Source organism: Amblyomma americanum, chromosome 4, assembly GCF_052857255.1.
Source record: "Amblyomma americanum isolate KBUSLIRL-KWMA chromosome 4, ASM5285725v1, whole genome shotgun sequence".
NCBI classification, from domain to species: domain Eukaryota; kingdom Metazoa; phylum Arthropoda; class Arachnida; order Ixodida; family Ixodidae; genus Amblyomma; species Amblyomma americanum.
The window spans coordinates 133,994,197-134,016,480 of NC_135500.1; the positions used below are offsets into that span (position 1 = coordinate 133,994,197).

At 48.9% G+C, this 22,284-nt stretch overlaps 1 protein-coding gene across 1 annotated transcript in view; it reads left to right on the forward strand.

Moving 5' to 3' along the window:
- Positions 1-6,089: 6,089 nt before the first annotated feature.
- The window catches only part of LOC144128367 (solute carrier organic anion transporter family member 4A1-like), a 299,000-nt gene continuing 282,805 nt past the window's right edge, over positions 6,090-22,284 (forward strand). Inside the window, exon 1 of the mRNA XM_077661727.1 lies at positions 6,090-6,194. The gene's annotated coding sequence lies outside the window, so the exon portion shown is untranslated. The remainder of the gene's footprint in view (positions 6,195-22,284) is intronic.

Sequence of the window (22,284 nt, forward strand, 5' to 3'; positions counted from 1 at the left end):
GAAAACAAAGAACCTAAGCCCAAGCAGAGATAAATGCTTGAGTTTCGGCCCTCTGAGGCAATTAATTATTGTGCATCGGCCTTGATGAAGCAGCCACACACGAAAGGACATGCGGAGCCATGAACGAGTTCCATCTGTCAATGACGGGCTGGACACACTGCAAGCAAAGAGGGCCGCATTCAAGATGACAGTCTAGCGAAGAGGCTGCGCCGCAAGACATTGTGTGCCTTTGACAAATAAACAGCATTAATTCTTAGGGGCTGCTCCAGAACTTTTATAGCTCTTCCTGTTTTCATCGCTGTATGAAGCATCTATTATAAAAACTATAACGGATAAAAAAGTGAAGACAGCAGCACTTTGTTGCTATTCACGGTGTTGCTACCATAGATGAAAACTCCTGCAAAATGCGTTGTAAGCGAACTAAGAGTTCGAAAACCCTAAGCAAGAGAGATAAAAAACATGAAGGCAAACGGAAGTTTCATTGTGTAATTTTTTAATGAAGTTGGACGGGGAGGTGGCTGTGGGCGAAACAAGAACAGACGGTCGGCTTCGTTCTTTTTTGTGAAATCTATTTTTGCGTACCCTTCGAACAACCGAGCCCGAGTGTTGACGTTAAGGTTTTTCCTCGCTTCGCCAGGAACATCGTCCACTGCGGCTTTTTCCTTGAGAGGGGTCACGCTGGCTCCCGATAGTTCAATGCAGCATTGTGCGTACGACATGGACAGTTAAGGAGGCAGTAAAAAAGAGGACGACACAAACTAAACTTAAGACCACCACATCGTCAGCAAATAAAGGTCTTCCTGAGCGTCATTTTTTTTGTATGCCAAGAAATAAGATACCGAATTTACACAATCTTCGCAGGTGTCTGTAGCCGGCACGGATGGCGGAGAAAAATACGACCGAGAGCACAAAATACTGACGTCCTCCAGAACGCACTGATGATGGTAACTCTGTATAGCCAGCCGCTTTGGTGTTTAAGACCCTCACAGACTAAGAATCATTTGATAAGCTGGAACTAGCTTGCCGCCACTTTTGCTAAAAGCAGGCTTTTATTTCTAATCGTCCTAAGTGATGTAATAAGCGACGTCTTTCAAATCGCGAGAATACGGGGCGACGTACCACGTGACAACAGCCGCGTCGCCCGCTCCGCCGTGCTCTCCGCTCCCTGCTACCTCGCTGCTCCAGCGCAGGCGGGGTCATTGATTGGCACGTGGTAGGCAGCCACGAAGTCTAGCGACTTGACGGACGTTGCTTTCCACTCTCCCAAGGCGTGCGGCTTTTGAAGAGCTCGAGAAATTGCCCCAATTTGTTGAGCCACAGGGGGGAGGATAATCACGTTTTCGAAATTCAAGGAACTGATATGGTTATTACTAAAGGCCGGCTACAAATCTCTGCAATCAGGTGCTCATCGATAATAGTTAAAACCTAACTATTAGAATGCAGTCAGTTGCTGTACCAGATAAATGGTTCGCCTGGTTCTCTCTGTCCGCGAACACTGCTATTATTATATCTCAAAAATCTTCGGTTTAGTGCAGAAATTCGATTATAAAACATAGCGGTGGACTTCCCTGAATCGCCCGGTATATATACAGTGAAAGGACACTTGATACCCATAACTTTTGTTATACGTGATCTAAATTGGCCAATGGGCGCTAGCACTTGTAAATGCCTCACATTGCGCGCATTTTGAAATGAAATGGCGCTGAACATACAGGTTCAGTAAGTGTTTTAGTAATCTTTGTAGGAACAGTTAAAAGAGGTCTCCGTATCTTCTACACCGTCTATATTAAGGTGGTTGTAATAAAGGTCAGAGCATTATTTCCCCTACTACTCAATAAATGCCATATATGTTGAAACATTGCGGACATTCAAACCTTAATATAAAGCTGGATTTGATCGTTTTAATCTGATGACTAGAACAAAATCTTCCTAAGCGAATCTGTGTTGAATCACAAAGAGCATTGTGTGCTTTAAAAATTTTCCGGTTTCGAATACTGAGTGAGAAATTTCAACCAAAATAAAAGTGCAACATATCAGAGAACAAAGTATAATGGCACACAGAGGCAACTTCTCAAATTAGTCCCCTTGCTGAAAGTATACCGCGAAGACGCAGTAGTGGAGTTGAGTTGAGGTGTTGAATGCTACAGGTGGGGTTAGCCTTGCTTTCTCTGCCGGCAATTGCTCCACCGCAGCGCCCCTTCGATATTAACAGTGCCGCATCTACCCAGCTAAGCGCATAGTCTCTTATAATAGCACACATTCTCTCCCGCAGTCACCATCTATGCACACAATCAATCCACACAGTTCACATCACAGTCCACTCCAGAAGTCACCATCTATGCACATATTCAGTCACAGAAGAACATAGGCCATTGTAGTGCCACACTCCATACACACATTCACTCACAGTATAAGAAGACGCAGTAATCATGCGGGACTGCATATCTACCTATGCACATCAAGGGCGTGATGGAGCCTACAACGCCGGTTAGCGCACTTCAGCAAAGAAGCTAAATTCCTGCTTGCGCAGCACAAATTCCTCACTACCTGTGCATATCAAACCAGAATTCTGGGCAGCAATGAGAAACTTCAAATTCAGAAAGAAGCCTGCAAGCATAATAAAACGAAGCACTCAATAAAACATACACGCACATTTGTTTGCAGTCCAGCGCAACCGCAATTCGGGAGATGGGCTCCACGAAACCGCCGGTCGAGAATGAAACCCGGTTCGCAGGGAGCAAAAAAACATGTACTATGGGCGTAAATCTCCGAAAAAAACTGCAGTCTCAGGCGCAGCCGCAAAACGAGGCGAAAGTGAATACAAAATAGCTGCACTCTCTGAGGGGCTATATTCTCCATGCCCTCATTGTTCACGCACTGTGTTGCCGCAATCGCTCGTATTCATCTTGTCCTGGATTCCGCTGGATGCGCCATTTGTTATCGGCCGAAGCGGTGTAGCAGTGGTTGCGGTCGGCAGCGCTCGTTGAATCGCTTCGCATGCGACAGACTGAGTTATAGCCATTGCTCGAGCCATCTCAGTCTCGTCTGACATAGCGTTGCTTATCCTCTCTCCCATGCGCCTCCGTCTCCTGGGGCTTTTGCGTTCGAGCACGCACTGTTTGCCCTCTGTCATTCATGTATTTTTTTTTTCATTTTACAGTTTGCCTTAGTAAGGTGGTAGAATATCTGGCACGCATGAAATATTTTATATGCTCGGATTATTTGGCTGGACCACTGCTCCACGGAGGAAGCCAAGCAGTGTAGTAGACCTACAGAGCCTACCTTGCCAATGAGCCACTAGCTCGGGTAAACAAAGCGTTACTTTAGCGCCTTTTGCATTGCAAAGCTTGAGTGTGCGCCATAGGCGCGTCTCAGACCCTGGAAAATACAGGGTTCCCCTGAAATGCGGTGAACAGAGAAAACACAAACCGCCACTGTATGGGTCCCATACTTCGGAATCACTCCTTGCTTCGGGAGAGCTGTGCAGCTGCGCGCAGCGCCTTGAATCGGTGTGGAAGCAATCGGTACATATTAACATGAATGATTGACGTAGAATTGCTGCTTACGTATAAAAGCAACTAAAAGCAACGCATTGAAAGCGATGAGAGAAGCACGAAAGGGGGACGGTGATGCTTGCAAATAGTGAATCATCAATGGTTGTTATGAACGTTTCCGTCCAGGAACTGCAGGCCATTTAACCACAGAATGCTGAATATTGTTGCTGAGAAAAGCATATGTATGCGCTTAATATTTCGAACGCAACAAGGAGTGAGAGGCTGCATACTCTTACATGGAGTCGCATTCACCCACTGTCTATGGTGACAACTGTCTAAGGTTCCGACATTCTCTCCACCTTCGGCGGATTTTACGACGGTGCCTAGCAATAAACTGAGCGCAGCATGACAACATCGCCACGTGATGATCACGCTTAAGAAAGGAGAAGTTCGTTGCAATACAACAACATCAGCTGGCCTATGTCAGTAAAGCACGCTACCATTCTATCCTGTACTCTTCAATCTGAAAAGATTTCTTGAAACGAATTCTTCCTTTTCTCTCTCTTCCCTTAATTCCGTTCATATCTTTAAAGCAAGAATGTCTGCATCAGGGGTACCACCGACACTAACTACTAAAAAACCCGGCTCATATAGCAGAAGTTCGCGAGAGAACTATTCCACAATTCGGAAAGCTGCGTTTGAAGCAGTGGCTCCAACAGGTGCGGAAGACAGCGGGTGGATGCATATATCGGCAGCCGTCTCCTGAATCTTTGCCTCGTACACAACCGACCTCTTCACGTATATATTCCTGTCGTATATATTCAGAGTGTACTATGAGTTGTACTAGACACAAAGAAGGTCGCAGCCTTATTTCATCATGTGCGGGGCTGGCAGCAGCAAAGGCAAGAATCCAGGCGCAGCAAATAAGCATGCCACACTCGTATAGCCAGCAAAGGTATGAAAAGTGAGCTTGAGATGTTGTGTGCTGCACAATAGGTAGTGAATATCACACAGACGGTAGGTTCCTCCGTGTCTACAGGAAGCTTTGGTGCCTTAAGCACTGCTTTTTTCCTCACACATTCCAAAGCAGGAGTTTATGCGATGTACTGTAGAGCACTTGCGCTGAAGTTTGCGGTGCTGATTGCAGCGCCATAACACACTGCCTAGCGAGAAGAGCAATCAGTTTTGAGTACTACTCTTTAAAGTCACTGGAACGGGAAAAATACCACATTCACTTTCTCTCGCCGCCGCGCCAGCGGGCGAGCGCGCGCGCGCTCCCGATTCGTTCTCCGCGGTGACGTGGTCATTCCCCGCCATAAATGGTCCGCTCGCTTCTTTCTCGCTGCCGCCGGCACACAGATCATCCGGAGCATTACGTAGCACGTGCTCTTATGGGCCGAGATAAGCGTTCAAAGCATTTCCAGTCGCGTACTGACGATTGTGCAGTCCATGCCTGCGTAGAGACTGCGCGCGGCCGTCGCCTCAGCGGCGCTGGACCAAATATGGCGGCTCCGGTGATGGTTGCGGTACTTTTCCCGTTCCAGTGACTATAGTACTCTTCGTAATTTTCCGCGCCACCTTCAGGCGCTTATTGGCGTGAGCCTCCAAGCTCTGTCGAAGGCGCACGTGCCGAGCGTCAGCTATCTGGGCTACGCCGAGAGAAGCTAGGCAATGAATTCTGTCAGCGAAACGCGGGTATCTAATCGCGCAGAATGTGTTCTCGCGTTTGCAGCGGCCCGAGCGGCTGACAACAGAAGTTTTGAGTCACCGAATGGAAGAATTTCAGTGCCACCTTGGCAGCGCAGGTTCCCGATTGGCGTCAAATGAAATGCAAACAACGAAGCGCGTGCCCAAAGGCTCATTTTGCGCCGTCTCCCTATCGCCATCGGAGCACATCCGCGCTCATTCTGTTTGCGATAGTTTTGCTTGTGTTTTGTTAGTCGTTCATTTTCCCGCTTTCCCACTAGAGCACCACATTCGCTCTTTTCAGCGATCTCATCGTGCGCACCGCGGTTTCGTTGGCGGCACCGGCTTTGGCCCGCGTGTGTGAAGCGAGCGTTCGTAGCTCCCTGGCCTGCAGCACTTTGATTTTTCTTCCATCATCGTCGTGTTACCAGCGTCTGGTCGCGATGCGAACAGTGAAAAACAAAAAAACGAACTGGTTGCGGTCGGCGTCTGACGCGATAGCTCCTGAGCCACTTGTTTCTGATAGCGTTATCGCCACCAGAAAACCTCAAATACTCTAGAATCGAACATTCACGCATCGGCGTAGGGCCCGAAAAGAGAGCGCCAATCGTTTCTCTTTACCGTCGAGGCGTGCAGCAACGCGTCACAACAGGTCGTCCGGCGTCTGCAATTACCAGAATTTTTAAGGCATTCTGTGGTGTGAGACGTTTTGGAAACATGCCTCATGGGAGCAGACAGTGGGTTACCGACAAGGATCAAGACCTACTTACTGTGGCTGCTTTCTGGTGCGTCTGTACTGTCGCATAAGCCAGCAGTCTTCGAAGCAAATAGAAAAGCAAGGCCTGTGTTTGCACAAGACATGCATCGTCGACTACGGCGAACTGACGCCGCATGATATGCTCTAACAAGTCAACGCTTTCAACTCATTGGGACCAGCGTCAACGCTTTGGAGAGCCGACAACACCAGGTCTGCCTTTCCTACCATCAGTGCACGTCTGCCCTTCTATTTATGAGGTAAGATTGCATTAATGCAATGTTCATTATAATGCGATGCGTGGAAAAGCATTCGTTGTTTTGTTAATTGAGGCAGCCGGTAGGCCTCTATTTGTTCACAGCGCAACCAGACGCTGGTAACACTGTCGCTCATCTTGCGACAACAAGATTAGTTATCTGCCCTACCCATGCATTCATTAATGATGCCGGTTTTTTCTGACGTTCGCATGAAAGGCCTTCTAGTTTAAGAGGGGCTTCTAGCTTCTAAAATCACGTTTTGCACGTGGCCCTCCAGCGGCAAAAGGAGAAAACGAACGTCAAAGAAAACAGAAGCAAATCACAAACCGGATGAGCGTGCCTATCTCTGATGACGGCAGGCAGACGGCGTAAAATGGAGCTTTGGCAACGCACTCCGCTATTCTCATTTCATATGACACCCATAGTACAAAAACCAAACTAGAGTGCGTTCTATCAAAAGAAGATACGCTTCTTCGGTAAGCACAGCTACCGGGCCCATATTTTTTTTCCTTCATATATATAGGACCAAAATCATATTCATAGCACTGTTTCTGTTGTTTTCTTTCCTTGTTGTCCTCGTCTCTTGCGCTATTTTTGCTTAAGTACCATATCCTTCTCGAGGCAATATCTTGCTAGTAGCTTGCTCTTTAAAACCACCGACTAGGCATGTCTACTTGACGCGCTTTACCCTTCCGTTGAGCGTCTGCCTGTTCCCCTCGGTCTCATGTTCCAAGCAAAACGCTCCGAAGATTGGCGACACAGCAATCGCAGAATCCGCATTCCATTGGAGAAACCGCATTCGACCTTAATCCCGCATTTCATAGGCGCAAGGCTTACCATTAGGCTGTTCTATTCAGTTTCCACGCTGCAGTCTTTTGGTTATGCAGGGTGACTGCATCGAAACTCTTATTTTTGTGGCAGAGAATACCGAGCAGTTGCTGTTCTTTCGGCTCTTTGTGCCACTTCTCTCCATGCCACGTCTGTGTTTAGAGCTGCAGTGGCCCTTTTTCTTTTGTGCTTAACAGCGCTCTCGTCGTAGAGATATCCGTTTTCGGTGTTCATTTTGACCGCAGTGGCAGTTTAGGCAGAAAGATGGTGTCTACATTGGAACATGTGTAGCGCCCTGCTTAAGCGATATTTTTCTAGCCAAGGTCAACCGTCATGTACAGTACTCACGGATTGAAATAGGACATTCGGAGCGCGTGGCCGTCGCTTCATGGAGCGCCGCCCGTAGACGCTCATGGAACCAAGGTGGTGCATTGTGGTATGGCGCGAGAGGGAGAACATCTACAAAGCAGAATTGTTCCTTCCAGTAGCCAATGAGCCAGCCTGTGGCTTACCACATGCCTGCGTGGCACTGCAAGGCTAGCGCTCCGAATGTCCTATTTCAATCCGTGAGTACTGTACACTCGCACGGCTGAAAAGGATAAATGCACGCATGTTTCGTTTTTTTTTTTCAGATATTTCGTCTTTGTCAAGGGAAGTGTGCCGCCTCGTTTGCATGAAGATGTGCTGAAGGTTCTTGAGGGGTGTGCGATGCGTTTGTCAGTAACGTTGTAACTCTCGAAGGATATGGCCTGCGTTTTCTGGACCTTCGGTTAAGTTTTCTGAAGGACCACGCGTGCTGGGCGTGTGAGCCCCGGATAGCAAAACCCTTGCTCCACTACAGGTCTGCTCACTCTAAACATGTAAAAAGAGAAAATATGCTTAGGGTGGACAATGTCGAAACCATGCTTGCACATCATTGAAAGCAGCTTTCAGACCCATGTAACGACACTTATAAGCGCCCCGTTTCCCGTAACGGTGACCTTGAAACTAAGCCAAAAGAAAGACGAAAGTATGCAGCGGGGCCCTACGTCCATGGAATGGCAGGCACATCGCTTGATAAAGGTAGGGTCTGGTTATGGCGGGCAAATTTTGTGTTCCCTTCCAGGGAAGCTTGGATGGGAACACAGTTCTTCGCGTGGGCCCACAGAAGAGCTCAGGCACACGCAAATGCGGGATGTAGTATTCCGCACCAGTTCACTATGTAACATGCTACAAACCTACTGTTGACAGTATTTCGCTGTGGAGCGGAACAACATTCATCGGTCAGGCGGGCCGGTGCCTCAATAAGCGATTTCGTGAGCTTTTTAGTTCCCACTCAAGTGGGCCTTTCAGGAACCTAGCTGAGCATTGCAATTTATGCGAAGGGTGTTCGTCACCATTTTTAGATAGGACTGCCGTGTTATTCAGGCACCGAAATAAAACAACCCGAGAGATAGCACAAACATTTCAGATAAGGAAAGCAGGAAACTCCTGCGTTAGCAACACTACCTTGACCTGACATGAGAAGAAATTCACTTTTATTGGCACCTTTCGTTAAATATTGATTGTATTTAAATTGTATTTTTTTTTAATATTGATTGCTGTAAGACCCCTTGACTTGCTGAACAGCGATGTTTGAAAAATTTTTCTTCCTTTTAACCTCAGTTGATAGTCCAGAACCTCGTTGTGCGTCCTCTCCCTTGTTGTCGGTCGTTGTTGCGGGCTGCTCCGAAGCAGTTAATCCGTACCAACTTGCCCGAATAGCCGTTCTGAAACAGAGGTGGTAATAGTTATATATTATAGAATGTTTAGGCTTTCTGCTACATTAAGCTCATTACTGGGTTCCAAGACGTATTTAAGTAGACAGGGTGAAAAATGTAACTTCGGTCACGTGTGAGAAAACCGTTTTCATATATACGTGTGGATTAATTTCGAAAAGGTACAAAAGAAAAGAAACCTTTAGGAAGCTTGGCCCGGCTTGACCCGTTTTCACAAGAGAGAACTGTGACATTGGGTGACAATCGTTGCACTGGACGTTGATTTTATTTCTGTAAATGAAAATAAAAAGGAAAATGAATTATTTACGTTCTGGGGAAGTAATACTGGCATACCGCGCCGTAATCATAAACTGACAAGTTTCGCCTTGATCTCTGGCCTCTAAGTGCCTCATATGCAGCGCATCTTCTCAGTTCATCAGACCTTAATTTCGAGCCACACCGCAAAATCTTCCAAACACGGATACTACTTATATGAAAGCCAAGTAAGAGAAAAAAGGTTCCCAGAAATTCTCACGTATTCAGCTCCATTCCGCATATGAAACCACGCATGATTCTTTTATAACGAGACAATTTCCTCTATAAGAATCATTTCAAAGCTCTTCCAAAAGATAGCTAAAAGTAAATTACGAAGCGCACAAGCTTTCCTTAATGTTATCTGTGCTTTCAAGCTTACCAAACATGCGCTTGCATTCTCCTATTATTTTACGCTTGCATGTTTGTCGTGACACCAGAACCAAAGGCTGCGCACTAATCAGTGCTTCTGCAATGCGATATCCTGCTTGTTCTCCCTTGGACACTTCAGCGTGTGTTACAGGCGCTTTGCATTCTGTCTGGGGCTATTATAGGCCTGAACAAAACCGCATTACTTTTCACTGAAGACAGTGAAAAAGAGCGAGAAACAGAGCAAATAAAAAATACAGAGAGATATCTTTAGTTTTTCGCAATTTCTTGAAAGTGTTAATACATTGTATATGGATATGTCTTCGCAGTGTAACTTTTCATGATCAAGATTTAGTGCCTTGTTTCTTGAAGCAGAGTGATACTACATCTGCCTTAGTGTCACATAGCTATACGGGAGAATGCTACGTCGACACGCGTTGCGAACAGAGGCGTCGGCAATCACGACAGCTCTGACTGGCCCGGTATTGCTGCAGCATGGCCACCTGCAGGTGCTAGAAACTGTACCTCCTTTGAGCCAGCACGAAGGTTGTACGCAAAGCAGCTTAGCAAAGCAGCTCCTTGTGGTCGGCTCCCGTTCATCAGTGATGTAAGACATCAGCTCCACCAATATTTTGGCGAGCAAATGGGAGAACCAACGCTTCACATCGAAACTGGATGCAGAAAAAGTAGACAGGGAGGGTGACCGAGCGGCTGAGTTCGTGATTCCAGGCATGGCAAGCTGCGCTGCTGATGATAGGGTTGACCTCACAAACATTGTAAAATACTTTCGCCAACAGAAGGTCCGTGCACGGCGCATTCTAGACCGCAAGCCTACGCGTCCGACCCTTCGACTTCAGTTGTTTCCACTGCCAATTTGTTGTTCTTGTTTCTTGCAGAGTGTTTCATCTTTTGAAAAGTCCGAATATTATGAGCTATAATGAGAATATAATGAAAGCATCCAAGGCTGCAAATTTGATCGCTTCGGCGAGTTCATAGCTGAGCTGCAAACCAGGAAACTTCACAGCAACTGTTGGCGTTCAATAGCCCTTTGCTTGCATTCTCTCAAGAATCTGGCATCGTGGGTTCACGGAGTTCAGATGAGAGAGACACTGGAGGACATGAGGGGTTGCCGCTGAAAGCTGTCAGGTCTCTACTGAAGTTGGTGCTCTTTGGAAGGCATAGGGCTGGACGGAGAACATACGCGTGCTCTCCCACTTCCTCCGAAAAGAAACCTTTTCCTCTTGGGATTTCCCATGGCCGAAGCTTTCCAGTCATCTGGTAGATGGTGGAATATATGAGCATCGGTTCTTGGGAATGAAAGAGAAAATATTTTTTACAGTCGTCCACAAACCTGTCTAGAGTGTTCTAACTCCGTGTCGTCTGCGCTCCTCAGAGCGCACAGCGACGCCCAGCAGCAGCGCCTGGTTCGAGATTGCGCATCTCTGATGATCAGACGACACTCAAAGATGCGCAATCTCGAAACAGGCGCTGCCGCTAGACGTCTCGCTGCGCGCTGCGGAGCGCAGACGGCACGGAGTTCGAGCGCTCTAGACAGGTCTGTAGATGACTGCACGTACCGAGCACTGTGCTGATGCCCGGGAAAGCAGCAACGGGACCGAGAGTGGCGCACTCACTGTGCCTTTGCAGCCCGTGCTGTGAAGCAGCCGAGGCCACGGGGCGGCACGTCTCGCCACTCTTCCACCTTTCCATGCAGATTCTGCAGCTTTTGCGAACTGTGCCAGTGAGAGAGACGCAGTTGTGCTGCTTCAGCGTTTGCTTTCTGTATTGCGTGACACACACCAGCGCGCTGTGGTCGCAACACGAAAACTGATATAAATCGTATCTTTGTTTATCACGGAGTTCAAGCAGATGAGATCATTTATTATGCTTTAATAGCGGCGGGGAAATAGAATTTATTCTTTCGAAGCTAAAATTCCTGTTCAATGGATTTTGTCCCGTTACAAAGTCGCCAACGGCATATGATGACGAAGACTGTTTACACTAGTTGTGTCTTTTCTTCTAGCCGCTGCTTGCAGCTATTTGGGATGTCGCTGTCCATGTTACCTGTAAATAACTTGCTCGCGTAACAATATCTTACAAAATTTCTGAGAGCGGCAGTTTCATTTTTCCGACCGTTTAGAAACGTAAGTGAGAGAATATGACGAGGATATTTGATATTTGCTAGGAGAATTCAACTGTTGTATTGACTGAAATTCTTTGTAGCGATAGCTACATTACTCTAGCATTTCAAGCGTTCAGCGTGGCACCCCTTGAGCTCCGGAGCAGGTGCCGGCGGCGCAGCGCGCCTATCCTTCGATAGTGAATCCACGTCCATGGACGAAGATGAAGAAGGAACGCCCAGGCGAAACAGAGCGGCGAAAGACTGACTTTCCATTTCGACTGAGTGAGTTTTCACTCGGCCAGCTGTAGCTATCGCGTCACTCCAGGTTTAGCCAGAGCTAAACCACAGCCAATTTTTGAAACCCCGAGAAACGGGTGCATAAAGAGTGGCAAAATTATGGGCAAATAAATATATACGCAGATGCTATACTGGTATCCGGACCCTTCAAAGACTCAGGTAAAAGGTAATCGCATCAGCTTCCAATCGCAGTTTCCTAATCCTCGTGAGATTTGTTCGGGGCACGGCTGCCAAACGCGTACTTGCCCCTTGGGAGCTTCGTACATCGGCTCTCCATAAGCACCCCCCCCCCTTCCTGTAGGAACTGCCGTCTCGGAGTTCTCGCTTCTTAATATGAGATTATTAATCGTAAATTGGAGGCTTCAAACTACTTAAGCAGCACGCGGGCTATGAGAAGGGCCGTCGTAGTAGCAGCACATTTAAAAAAAGACCCCGTCGGTTCACTAAAACGCGCTGACATCGCACAGCACACTGGCGTTTTCGCAAAAAGGAATGAATAGAAGTTCGATGATAATGAGAAGCTCGTTGGCGCGCATAAATGCATTGAAGGCAGGAATCCATCAGGCAAAACCATCGTTTTCGAATGGAGAGGCTTCTGCCAGTGAACTTTCTATGCCAACACTGCGGGTTTTCGAAGCAGTAGAAAAAAAACTGCATTGAAAAATACTTATCAGGTGTAGAGCGACTTTAGGCTTCTTGCCAACGCCCTAAAATTCTGGAAAATAAAATGTCTTCAGTGCAGGCTTGAGTATAGAAGTATCTTCTATCACTTCTGTTTTCTTTCTCAGATACTCTCTTTTTAAATCGCCCTCCTTCGTTTTCTTCTCGTCTCAGCAGGTAGTTGCAGACATCACTGTTTTCTTGGAACGATGGGCCCGAGAAACCGCGCGACGATGATACAATCACTACGTCGACGCTTTCAATATTGAGAACCAAGCCGAAAAATGTCAAGCAAAAGTTTCAGGAAGTAAATGCGTCACTTCCTGCGTGAGCGGATTCTGAAGTGTTCTGCAACTTCTATTTGTTCTGGAAGCTCTCCTGGGTGATACTTAGTTATTCACGTAGAGAGTAAGCGAAAGGGTCCTTTAGTTATAGGTGGTAGCCAGAGAAAATGTCAGCCGCTTCCAGGCTGTGTAAGAATGATAGAGGGGATTTTCCGCCTTCCAATATTTAGCGCCTGGGAAAAAATGCCTTCTTTACCGTTCAGACAAATACATGTAGTTGTAGTAGGACGCCCATCCTATTAGCAGCATGTCTGGGTGTCCGTTCTCTTTTAGCGCTGTGGAACTTTACCTTTACTGAGTAAAAAACAAGAAGTCCAGCAATTAGCTTTATTCTGCCACACGGAATACGCAATCGCAAACGAATGTCATGAGTTGCACTCCGACTCTGTATACGTTTGAAAAGATCACACAGATGCGCTGTCTAGCACAGTCCTGATCCTGTTTTTTACTATGTGCACAGATTTGATAGTTATGGAGGTACTATGCGTAGAAACTAAATTCTGATAATAAAGCACTGCTTTGAAGGCATATGAGCGAATCTGTTCTATCTTTTTTTTGTTGTTTGTTAACACCGCAGTGTTGCAGGTAAGCTCCATGTGAACTTCTTTATATTTCGTACGAGCTTGTGCACTTTGAGTGAGCTTTGCAATGAGCTCGTTTTCGTATGTTCACAACAAATTATTGCAATATTCACGTGTGCATTCCAATTCATGCACTTGTACTTTATTCTAACTGCAGGCGGGCTCCTCACTGTTAACAACAAAACAGCTCTAATCTGGTTTGCTTGTCGTACGTTGCGTCAGGTGGAGAAGAAGTACCGGTTTTGATCTACGTAGTAGACCATGTTATTTTCAAAAGCGGCTTTATTCACATTGAGCAACACAAACTCTATGCGCTCCGTTTATGAATGCTATAAACTGGCGGTAGCTCTGCTTTAGTAATGAGTGTTTTGTCTTTCTGGTCGTCCGGCGCAGTGATTTAAGCTCTTAGCCAGCTAGAGTCTATGAGAGTTTTGATGTCAAACTCACTTTGAACTTGAGCAGAGCGCCGCTTATAACTGCATGTCTGCCACTCGTTTTGCGCCTGGAAACGAGCATAAACAGGACAGGTATATTTTTCTCTATTTTTGAACTTTTTTAATGCACTAGCCGTGTTGACTTCTGTGTTCTTTCAACCCTCCGCATGCAAAATGAGAAGCTTAGGACTTAAGTGCCTAATTAGGTGTGAGTTGCGTTAACTCGTAAGCCGGAGCTCCTCTCAACGAAAGCGGTTCACCCGGTAAAAAGGTGCAGTCATCGTTGTAAGCTTTCAGCAAATCTTTTGTGCTCCAAGGGCTGTAGAAGCTTCCATACTTAAAGACAGTCTATACTGTCTACACTCTAAGACGCTATCTACACTCTAAACATAAACTCGCAGATTTGTGAGTAAAAATAGAGTAAGCTCTCTTCTGGCTAACTCGTTTTAATAAAGGGAGTGCGGTGGATGGGAGCTTACTCCCTTTTACACATTTTTGCTTAGAGTGTACGGGCTTGCCTTTTTCTGAGACGCCGTAATGCGTACCGGCGACTATGAGCTAAGTTAATGGAACCCAGCTGCCACGTTACGGGAATTTTCAGACTGATGTGGAAACAGTATGAACCATACGGAAGAGGTGAAAGAAATTGTAAGAGAAGGGTTAAGAGGGAGATTTTAGGAAGAAAGCCGGAATGCGCTTCAGTGATATCAAACTCGCAGGCTCTGACTTGTCCGTTGTCTCCTCAGTTCCTTATGCGAAAAGTTCGCGGAACGAGAGCCGGCTTCGTTAGGGATGTTTTAAACAATCACGCCTGCCTTTCACCTCCAATTATGCTTTCAGGGCTATTGTCATTTCGAATCCCTTCCACTTTCACGTTCTCTGCTCAATATGACGAGTGGTCAAATCGTCTCTCCAGTCACTAATTAGTAAGGCCTTTTGTTGGACTGTTTGCCGGCTGGACGAAGATTAACGTTGGTGCATGTAGCGCAGTTACTCGCATATTGAAATCAAAATGACAATTGGTTTTTTGTGGGGAAGGAAATGGCGCATTATCTGTCTCACATACCGGTGGGCACCTGATCCGCGCCGTAAGGGAAGGGATCAAGGAGGGAGTGAAAGAAGAGGCGCCGTAGTGGAGGGCTCCGGAGTAGTTTCGACAACCTGGGGATATTTAACGTGCACTGACATCGCACAGCACACAGGCGCCTTAGCGTTCCGGGTTTGAACCCGACCGCGGCGGCCGCATTTAGATGGAAGCATAGTGGACGCAATTCCTATTTTGAGCGTGAAGAAGCACAGTTCTCCGGATTAATTTACCCCGCGTAATAAAAGAGTCATTTACATTTTGTGGGACTCACTGGGGAAACAGTGCCCTCGTTGTGCGAGCAAATACGCTATACTACCACACCGAACAAGGGCAGCAGGTATGTACTGTCCACCTTTCGTTGTGTGTCATGCCGCGAAATTCGCACCGCCATGTGCACTGTTTTTTTTAATGAACGAAAAAAGTCTTCGAGAGGGAAAGAAAAGTGATGCACAGCAGGGAGAGCAGCAGCGCAGAGCGTGTGGTGGCCACGAAGAAATGTGCAGTGCCAACGATTGCCTCCATCAGCGCGTACTTATCCGAAATACAGCATGTTATCAGGGCTAACCTCAGCACGGGCTGTCAGTGGTTTCTTTCCGCTATTTCCTGCTTTCAGATATCCTTCCTGCACACATTTTCAGCTCTTAGACGCCATCTATAGTTTCCTCCTCTAGGCTGTATATGGTTTATGGGGGATTTAAAGTCCCAAAGCGACTCAGGCTATGAGGGACGCCATAGTGAAGGGATCCGTAAATTTCGACCACCTGGGGTTCTTTTACGTGCACTGAAATCGTACAGCACACGGGCCTCTAGAATTTCGCCTCCATCGAAATTCGACCGCCGCGGCCGGGATAGAACCCGCGTCTTTCGGGCCGGCAACCGAGCGCCATAACCACTACGCCACCGCGGCGGCTCTAGGCTATATATACTAATCATTATAAGTCATAAAAGTAAAGCATCGGGAGCGAAACTTTTTGGACTGAAGTCGTGCCCCAAAAAGGCGGAGCATGAATATCTGTTATAACTGTTTTTCCTTGTTTGCGTTCTTTTCTTTTTTGCTGCTGCTATCAGGTTGTTTTTCTTTGAAATATTAATATTGATGTGGCACATTTCAGAGTTTTCGTCCTTTTTTCAGGATAACCAGAAGTCACGCCAGATGGCTAATGACATTAACAGTACTGCTTTGAATGCGACTCAAAACAGGCCTTCTCTATATTGTCACGTAGTGGTGACGGCAGTCGAAGCAGCGATGAATACGGACGAAAGGATCTTCTAAAAGAACTGTTTATTGGGCTGACTTGCACCCAAAATGGACTGAATCACTCGGCGGCGGCGAAGCGACAAGCGTGCTCGGCGGTCGTCGAACAGAATGCCCGCCGCTGTCGGCCATGCTCAATTTAAAGCTGATAGCGAACATTCGAGATAAAGGGCGCAAAGTTACTAGAACATTCCGGAACAACGTAGAATCAGCTTTGCCTGGCTGCGATCAATCGAGATAAATCTAGTCGCGTCTTGCGTCGCAAACAAAGTGATAAGGTGGTGTCGCGGCATTACTCCCCTCTCAAAGAAGCATCGACCCGATGCATTAAAACAAATCATGCGAATAGTAAGGGAAAAAAAACGGATCTTGCGAAAATAGAGCATGGAAATGCAGCGGCCTTTAGCGCGCATAATACGGCTTCAGACGGACTACATGGACAACTTCTGATCGTACGCGGCGTCGCTGGGATGCAGTCATTGCGTCAGGGATGACTTCATAATCCAGTTCACCCAGCCGACGAAGAACCTTGTACGGGCCGAAATAGCGGCGCAAAAGCTTTTCACTCAATCCACGGCGGCGAATGGGCGTCCACACCCAGACTTGGTCTCCTGGCTTGTATTCCGCGTTGCGTCTTCGTAGGTTGTAGCGTCTGGCGTCGGACCGCTGCTGATCTTTGATCCGTAATCGGGCAAGCCTTCGAGCTTCTTCTGCGCGTTGAAGGTAGGCGGCAACGTCGACGTTCTCTTCTTCTGTAACGTTGGGCAGCATGGCGTCTAGCGTGGTCGTGGCATCCCTGCCATGGACGAGCCTAAAAGGCGTCATCTGGGTGGTCTCCTGCACTGCGGTGTTGTAGGCGAAGACGACGTAAGGCAGGATGACATCCCAGGTTTTATGTTCGGCATCGACATACATAGCGAGCATATCGGCGATGGTTTTGTTCAGGCGCTCGGTCAGTCCGTTGGTCTGCGGATGGTATGCAGTTGTCCTCCGGTGGCTGGTTTGGCTGTAGCGCAGGATGGCTTGCGTGAGTTCCGCCGTAAATGCTGTTCCTCTGTCCGTGATGAGCACATCGGGGCGCCGTGTCGAAGAAGAATGCACTCCACGAAAAATTTGGCCACTTCTGCTGCTGTTCCGTTCGGTAGGGCTTTCGCCTCGGCGTAGCGGGTCAGGTAGTCGGTCGCTATGATGATCCACTTATTTCCAGATGTTGACGTTGGAAAAGGGCCAAGCAAATCCATGCCAATCTGCTGAAAGGGTCTTGAGGGAGGTTCAATGGGGTTCAGAAATCCTGCTGGTCGTGTGGGAGGAGTCTTTCGTCGCTGACAATCTCGGCATGTTTTCACATAGTGTGCGACATCGGCAGACAGTCGGGGCCAGTAATACTTGTCTTGAATGCGGCGGAGGGTGCGAGTAAACCCGAGATGTCCAGCTGTCGGCTCGTCGTGTGAAGCCTGTAGAATGTCTTCGCGGAGACAAGTAGGTACAACAAGGAGGTAGGCTGTTTTGTTCGCTGTAAAGTTCTTCTTCACAAGGACCTCATTCTGCACACAGAAAGAAGACAGTCCTCGCTTGAATGAAGCGGGGGGTGAAGAAACCTTGCCTTCCAGGTACTCGATGAGGCCTTTTAGGTTGGGGTCCGAGCGTTGCTGCTGAGCAAAAGAGCTTGCGCTGATGGGTCCCAGGAAGGCGTCCTCATCGTCGTCCAGCGGCGGTGCATCTACAGGGGCTCGTGAGAGGCAATCGGCGTCAGTGTGCTTGCGTCCGGACTTGTAAACGACGGTGACGTCAAACTCCTGGAGACGCAGACTCCATCGAGCGAGTCGGCCAGAGGGATCCTTCAAATTGGCAAGCCAGCAGAGCGCGTGGTGGTCGCTGACCACCTTGAACGGCCGTCCGTAGAGGTAGGGGCGGAATTTCGACGTAGCCCAGATGATGGCAAGGCACTCCTTCTCAGTGGTCGAATAGTTAGCCTCGGCCTTGGAAAGGGAACGGCTAGCGTATGCGATGACCTTCTCCAGCCCGTCACTTTTTTGAACGAGAACGGCGCCTAGTCCCACGCTGCTTGCGTCGGTATGAACTTCAGTATCGGCGTTTTCATCAAAATGCGCAAGGATCGGTGGGGACTGTAAACGACGATGAAGTTCCTTGAAGGCTTCTGCTTGCGGCGCTTCCCATTTAAACGGCACGCCTGCCTTCGTCAGTTGGGTCAGGGGCTCGGCGATGCGCGAAAAGTTTTTCACAAATCGTCGGTAATATGCGCATAGTCCGAGAAATCTGCGCACTGCTTTCTTATCGGCCGGCGGTTGAAACTGTTCAATAGCGGCTGTTTTCTGCGGGTCTGGGCGTACTCCTTCCTTGCTAACGATGTGGCCTAGAAACAGCAGCTCTTCGTAGGCAAAGTGGCATTTCTCTGCTTTCAAGGTTAGGCCAGACGACTTGATTGCGTCTAGTACTGTTCGAAGTCTTTTGAGGTGCTCTTCAAAGTTCGAGGCGAAGACAACGACGTCATCTAAATATACCAGACAAATCTGCCACTTCAGGCCTGCCAGCACTGTATCCATTACTCGCTGAAACGTCGCTGGTGCGGAACAGAGACCAAATGGCATCACCTTGAACTCAAACAGCCCATCCGGAGTTATGAATGCTGTCTTCTCGCGATCTCTTTCGTCGACCTCAATTTGCCAGTAGCCGCTCTTGAGGTCCATCGATGAGAAATATTTGGCGTTGCAGAGGCGGTCCAGTGTGTCGTCGATGCGGGGGAGGGGGTAGACGTCCTTCTTTGTTATGTTGTTCAAGCGGCGGTAATCCACGCAGAATCGAAGTGCGCCGTCTTTCTTTCTCACTAGAACAACCGGTGCCGCCCATGGGCTGTTTGAAGGCTGGATGACGTCGTCGCGAAGCATTTCTTCGACTTGGTCCCGGATGGCTTGTCGTTCTCGCGGAGACACACGGTAGGGGCTTTGACGGAGAGGTCGGACGTGTTGATCCGTTATAATGCGATGCTTGGCAATTGGCGTCTGTCGCACCTTCGGCGATGTCGAAAAGCACTCACTGTAGTTTTGAAGCAGATTGCGGATCTGGTCTTGTCTGTTCCGGTGCAGGGCTGGGTTGATGTCGAAAGTGGGCGAGTTCTCTTGGTCAGTCGGATCTTCTGCGGAGGGGTCGGAGAGGGCGAAGGAATCTCGTACGTCAGATATTTCGTCGTAGAAAGCAATCGTCGTTCCTCTGTTAATATGCCGGTATTCTTCGCTGAAGTTAGTCAGCAGTACTTCGGCCTGGCCATTGCGGAAATGTGCGATGCCTCTTGCGATGCTGATTCCTCGGTCTAGTAGCAAGTGCATGTTCCCCTCGATGATGGCTTCAGTGTTTATGGCTTTCGTGGCGCCTACGGTCACGATAACGCTTGAACGGGGTGGGACGCTCACTTCTTCTTCCAGGACACTTAGGGCAACGTGATTTTCCCGAGTTTTCATCGAAGCGATGGCTTCGTCCGTCGAAAGCGTGATCAGCTTGGATCGCAGGTCGATGATCGCCTGATGCTCATTAAGGAAATCCATACCCAAGATCACTTCGCGGGAGCATTGCGGTAGCACAACAAAGGTCGCAGGATAGGTATGTCCTTTGACAGTCACTCGCGCTGTACATTGTCCTGATGGCGTAATGAGGTGGCCCCCAGCGGTGCGAATTTGTGGGCCGTCCCAAGCCGTTGTGACTTTTCTGAGCTGCGCAGCGAATGTTCCATTCATCACCGAGTAATCGGCTCCTGTGTCGACTAGAGCGGTAACTTTCCGGCCGTCGATAGTCACTTCTAGGTCGGAGGTCCTGGCTCTTGCATTGCATGTCGCTCTCGGCGTCGGGTCACGGCTTCGTCACGTATGCGAGTCACGGGTTGGGCGTGTGGTCGAAGCTCCTCTGGGTGGCGGCGTCGATTTCAAGGTAGCTTGCGTCGTGGTCGAGGTTCTCATTGTGTGCGGCGTCGGTGCAGCGAGTGTCGGTTCTTCATGCGGCGTCGCGGGTGCTGCGTCTTCATGGGGCGTGGTCGGTGGAGGATCTTCGGCGTTTAGCTCGTGAGCAACCTCACCTCCAGAGGTTGCTGCCTTTAGTTTCCCCTACGGGGGCTGGGCGACCTTCCTCGTACCGCGGCTGCGTAGCTGCGGCGTGGCGACGCAAAGCGCGAGGTTGACGGCGATGGTGAGCGCGAAAAGCGGTTCGGCGTGTACTCTTCTCGACGCAGGTACTCGTCGATTTCGTGCGGACGTTGTCCGAAGCGTGGTCGTGGGGCGTTAACGGCAAATCCTCGAAGACCGATACGTCGGTACGGGCAGTGACGAAGAATATGGCCGGCCTCACCGCAATGGAAGCACAACGGCCGGTTGTCGGAAGTCCTCCAGGCGTCGCATTTCCTGGGGCTTGAGGGTCGGTCATAGGCTGGGCGGGCGGGGGCTGGGAGGCGGCGTTGTGGACCAAGTGGCTCATTTCGGGGAGGACGTGGGGGTTGTCGTTGGGGCTGAGCAGTCCTTACTGCAGCGGCGTAGGTCATGGCCTGGGGTTCTGTGGCCGTCGGGGTGCCAAGTGCCTGTTGCACTTCTTCCCGTACCACGTCCATCAGAGTCGATGCTTGTGGCTGTGAGGAGGATGGCAGTAATCGGCGTAGCTCCTCTCGGACGATTTCGCGGATAACGTCCCGCAAGCTGTCGCTGGTGGTGGCCGGCGTGTCCGAACGGATTGCATAGGCAGAGGAAGGGCGGTTGTACTGCCGAGCTCGGACGTCGAGGGTCTTCTCAATCGTGCAGGCTTCCTGCATGAATTCCTCGACCGTTTTTGGCGGCTGACGGACGAGGCTGCCAAAGAGTTGTTCTTTTACGCCGCGCATTAAGAACTGAACTTTCTTTTCCTCGGTCATCCCGGGATCGGCGCGGCGAAATAGGCGCTTCATCTCCTCGACGTAGCTGCGGACGGGCTCATTCGGAAGCTGGATCCTGGACTCGAGGAGTCGTTCGGCTCTTTCTTTCCTCACGACACTGGTAAATACCTTTAATAGTTCTCTCTTGAATAGCTCCCATGTCGTAAGGGACGACTCGTAGTTTTCGTACCACGTGCGTGCGGAGCCATCCAATGAGAAAAAAACGTGTCCAATCTTTGCCGCATCATCCCACTTGTTGAATGACGCCACGCGCTCAAATTGATCCAACCATTCTTCAGGGTCTTCGCCTAGGGATCCATTGAAAGTTGGCGGCACCCGCGGCTGCTGCAGTATAATCGGTGTCGACATCTTTGGCGAGGTTGCAGTGCTGGTAGCAGCGTCTTTTCGCTGTCTGGTGCGGTCCGGCAGTTTCCCGAACTCAGGCTCCTCTCCCTGGAGACGTCGGCTGGCTCGCTGAGCTGCTGGCTCGTCCTCGGGTGCGAAGCGCTCAGGGCTGGCTTCACGACTTGAAGGAGGCGTCCGGAACATGGAAGGCTACCCCGCACCTCCACCAGATGTCACGTAGGGGTGACGGCAGTCGAAGCAGCGATGAAGACGGTCGAAAGGGTCTTCTAAAAGAACTGTTTATTGGGCTGACTTGCACCCAAAATGGACTGAATCACTCGGCGGCGGCGAAGCGACAAGCGTGCTCGGCGGTCGTCGAACAGAATGCCCGCCGCTGTCGGCCGTGCTCAATTTAAAGCTGATAGCGAACATTCGAGATAAAGGGCGCAAAGTTACTAGAACATTCCGGAACAACGTAGAATCAGCTTTGCCTGGCTGCGATCAATCGAGATAAATCTAGTCGCGTCTTGCGTCGCAAACAAAGTGATAAGGTGGTGTCGCGGCAGATTTGAAAAACGAATAAACACTGCAAATATTCGCGGCAATATTTTCTTTCTCGCACTGCTTTGACGCCACCTACGTACAGCTGATAAGCACGTGAGCTTTATTTTCTGCTGTTTCCTAAGCTCACAGATGACCGGGTTGTTCTTCCACTTTTCCAACAGGGCCCTGAGTAAGCCGAAACGCTGAAAATGCACAATTTTTAAGAATCAGCAAAGCCACTCTTGGCTAGCAATCGGGCACAATTAGTCTAAAA